We start from the raw sequence: 4,498 nt of genomic DNA, 5'->3' as shown, positions 1-4,498 counted from the left end.
CTCCAGAAAAACACCATGCTGGTGCATAACAACAAGTGATCCCCATGGTCAAGTGTCAACCGAAACAGTGGACCTGAAACTCGTGAGACTATGAGCTGTTCAAAAACACTACGCATGTGAAACATTAGCTAGAACTACAATTTAATAAAATGTAATTTGCGCACGCTTTGATAACGTAACGGCACAATAATCAAACAGTAACGTTATCCGGAACTGCAAACTTCGCTTAATAACATAAAACGGTACGATGATGGCGCAATAAATGCCTCCCTGAACACAACTTAACTGAATAACATGAAATCATTAACATCACAAAGTTACTTCAAGTAGAAAAACAGCCCAATAAGTCACCTAGGCTATGCAATCAGAGACCTGTTTGCACCAAACTGAAATTTCTAGCAGGCCGCGGTGGCCAAGCGGTTCTAGGCGCTTCAGTCCGGAACCGCGGGACCGTTACGGTCGCAGGTTCTAATCCTGCCTCGGGCATGGGTGTGTGTGATGTACTTAGGTTAGTTAGGTTTAAGTAGTTCTAAGTTCTATGGGACTGATGATTGAAGAGGAGCAAGAGGATATTCGGCGAATGGACAGGACTGTTCGTTCTACCGTCTTAAATCCCATCAAACCCGTGTGAAATGCGTTGGGAAGACGTTTTGTATCACGTCCATATTCACCAGCGACCAGCCAGCTGATGTCAACCGCGCTGGTGGAGGAATGGAGCGCCCTACAACCAGAACTCCTTACCAACTTTATGGCAAAAATGGGAGCATGTTGCAGAGCTTTCATGTCTGATGGTGATGATCACGCACCCTGTTAAGAACCATATCCCGCCTCTGTAATGTCTAGCACTCCTTCTTCAGGCCACAAGCGGCTCATCGGGACCATCCGACCGCCGTGTCATCCTCAGCTGAGAATACAGATAAGAGGGGCGTATGGTCAGCACACTGCTCTCCCGGTCTTTATGGTGGGTTTCTGTGACCGGAGCCGCTACTATTCGATCTAGTAGCTCCTCAATTGGCAACACGAGGCTGAGTGATTCCCGAAAAATGGCAACAGCACATGGTGGCCCGGATGGTCACCCATCCAAGTGCTGGCCAGGCCCGACAGCGCTTAACTTCAGTGATCTGAAGGGAATCGGTGTATCCACTGCGGCAAGGCCGTTGATTGTAATGTCTAGAGAACCATCATAAATCCTGATGACTTCAGTGTAAGAGGAAGAGGTTCTCCAAAACCAAGAAAAGCTCGTCAGGTCAGGTTCAAAAATATTCAAATGTGTGTGAAATCTTATGGGACTTAACTGCTAAGGTCATCAGTCCCTAAGCCTACACACTATTTAACCCAAATTATCCTACGGACAAACACACACACCCATGCCCCAGAGAGGACTCGAACCTCCGCTGGGATCAGCCGCACAGTCCATGACTGCAGCGCCCAAGACCGCTCGGCTAACCCCGCGCGGCCATGTCAGGTCAGGTCAAATGTCAAAGCCATGCTGATAGTTTTCTTTGACCTGAAGGATTAGTTCATCTTGAATTCGTGCCACAGGGACAAACTGTTAATCGGAATGTATTGCGAGAAAATCTGATAAGGAAACGGCCCGAAATATGCCAAGACAATTCATGGCTCTTGCGTCACGATAATGCACCCGCATAGTCATTCCTGTTTGTGCGTGATTGTTGCACAAAAAACGAAATCACTGCACTGCCTCATCCTCCGTACTCTCCAGACCTCACCCCTGCGGACTTTTCTTAATATCCAAAGCTGATAAATCACGTTGTAAGGACGGAGATTTACAACGATGGACGAGATTTTTTTAAAAAAATCACAGATTGCGCATCGTGTGTTACATCAAGGTGCGTACCAGAATTGTTTCCTGCAGTGGAAATGGCGTTGGGAGCGGCGTAACAATTGTGGAGCAGAATATCTCGAAGGAGATCATGCATAGCAAATAATAGGTAAGCCTAGAAAAATGTTGTGTACAATGTTCCGGAATTTTTTGAACAGATCTCGGAACTATTGTCTTTGAATATAAATGTCATTTCTGTCCGTTCAATTGCGTATTTACCGAGCGAGGTGTGGCAGTGGCTAGCACAATGGACGCGCATTCTGGAGGACGACGTTTCAATCCCACGTCCGGCCATCCTGATTTAGGTTTTCGGTGATTTCCCTAAATCGCTCCAGGCAAATGCCGGGATGGTTCCTTTGAAATGGTACGACCGACTTCCTTCCCCGTCCTTCCCTAATCCGATTAGAGCGATGATCTCGCTGTCTGGTCTCCCCCAAACAACCCAACCCAATCGCGTATTTGTTTTAGTTACTTTCTGTATTATACTGCAGCAGTTTATTCCATGTTTAGCCCAACTTCCATCGAGCTGGAGCTTCGCAGCAACACATCTTGCGAAAGTTACTTGCGTCCTCAAAGTTTGCACACCAGAGTAGTATCAGGTGGCACGTGTCCATGGAGAACTGTTATAGCAATTTTCGGCCAAACCCATCTAAAACTGTTCCACAGTCACACATTACGAAGGCCATGATGTCGCCATAGGTACTGACAGCCAAGTATCGCGACCAATCGTCAATTGTCACAGCATATCAAATGGCTCTGAGCACTATGGGACTCAACTGCTGTGGTCATCAGTCCCCTAGAACTTAGAACTACTTAAACCTAACTAACCTAAGGACATCACATACACCCATGCCCGAGGCAGGATTCGAACCTACGACCGTAGCAACAGCTCCGGACAGGAGCGCCTAGAACCGCACGGCCACCGCGGCCGGCTCACAGCATATCACTCCGTACAACAACGTACGAGCAAATACCAACATGAACACACAAAACATGTTAGCTTTTGTCTGAAACAATGAATGACACTGCACACCTCCCGTTGATTCCCGGTTGGGTTGTCTGTCAAGTGGTATGAGTCACAAAAACTGAAACGTGGTCTGACACAGCTTATCATTACTAGACAGGTAGCTCTTTCTATTCGATAATTCGTCTACACTGAACGAAACTGCTAAGCGCCTCAGGTGTACTCCTAAATGCTCAGATGTACTACCGACGCCTGATAACGAATAAATATGCTGTTTATGAAATGCAACTTTCAGATTTCCTGCCAAAGACCTTCAAGAGTGCGTCACGAAGAGTGAAGAAAATCTTTCTGAAACTGAAAGAAACTGTCTGAAAATGCTTCATAAAGCACTTGGAGCATCTGCTTTGTTTGTGTAAATAAACCCCGAATGACAAGGCTGAATCCAAGGTGTTTTATTGAAGAAAATGGTGTGCTTCTGGAAACGGTCTGGGCGCCAGTCAACGAGCTCTGCTGGGCGTCAGTTTCGAACAGTGTACCCTGACGGAAGACTCGTCATAGAAGCAAAGAACAAATATGACGGACCTATTGAACTTCAAACTCCCTTGCCAGCATCATTTCCTTCTTGGTTTACAACGCTGTCGTGAGATCGTTCCAGGCAGTGACGAACAGTTTGATGAAACGACAACAACGTCAAAATAATTACACTGCCTGACTTTTCATTTCGTGTTTTTCAATTATACTTTTCCTTAGTATTTCTTGATGACAAATAACAGTTCTGGTTAAATAATTTTTTAAGATAATGATTCTGAAAGTTTTAATTTTCTGACAGTTATAAAGCTTTCAACAACAGATTTGTACATTGTGATAGAAGTTTGCCAGCTATTGTCGTGCTCTGATTTACTCACGTAATATGTAATAATAAGCTGCAAACTTTAAATTTGCTCTCCTGAAAAAGTTCAAATTTGGACACACGTGACAACGAGAGTCCAGAATGGGCCGATGTAAGACATCTGCTCTACACCTTTAAAGTGGTGAATGAAAAGTTTAAAAATTAAATTATTAAATAGAAACGTGACCAGGAAAGGAAAAATGTAACTCGCATCTTGATAGATCCTACCGGTAACAAATCTAGCAGTGCGCCTCTGAACTGCTTCGATATCTTCCTGTAACGTGACTTGGTAAGGATCGCAAGTACTCCAGCAATAATGAATAATAGGCCGCAGTAGTGTTTTATATGGGATCCCCTTTATGAGTCGCCTACGCTCTCCTGGAATTCTACCACTAAATACACTGAAGAGCCAAAGAAACTGGTACAACTGCCTAATATGACGTAGGGCCCCCATGAACACGCAGAAGTGCAGCAACACGACGTGGAGTCGATTAATGTCTGAAGTAGTGCTGGAGGGAATTGACACCATGAATCCTGCAGGGCTGTTCATAAATTCATAAGAGTACGATAGGCTGGAGATCTCTTCTGCAAAGCACTTTGCAAGGCATCCCAGGTATGCTCAATAATGTTCATACCTGGGGAGTTTGGTGGACCGGAAGTGTTTAACAAAAGCGTGTTCCTGGAGCCACTCTGTAGCAGTTGTGGACGTGTGGGGCGTCGCACTCTCCTGCTGGAATTGTCCAAGTCCGTCGGAATGCACCATGGACGTGAATGGATGCATGAGATCAGACAGGATGCTTAC

General features: G+C 45.4%; 1 pseudogene; it reads right to left on the bottom strand.

Moving 5' to 3' along the window:
* Positions 1 to 1,044: 1,044 nt before the first annotated feature.
* Positions 1,045 to 1,162, bottom strand: LOC126420228 (5S ribosomal RNA; annotated as a pseudogene).
* Between the last annotated feature and the right edge of the window lie 3,336 nt (positions 1,163 to 4,498).

Source organism: Schistocerca serialis, chromosome 9 (genome assembly GCF_023864345.2).
Source record: "Schistocerca serialis cubense isolate TAMUIC-IGC-003099 chromosome 9, iqSchSeri2.2, whole genome shotgun sequence".
NCBI classification, from domain to species: Eukaryota; Metazoa; Arthropoda; class Insecta; order Orthoptera; family Acrididae; genus Schistocerca; species Schistocerca serialis.
Note: the sequence above shows the minus strand (reverse complement) of the source record. Positions and strands in the feature narration are given on the sequence as shown.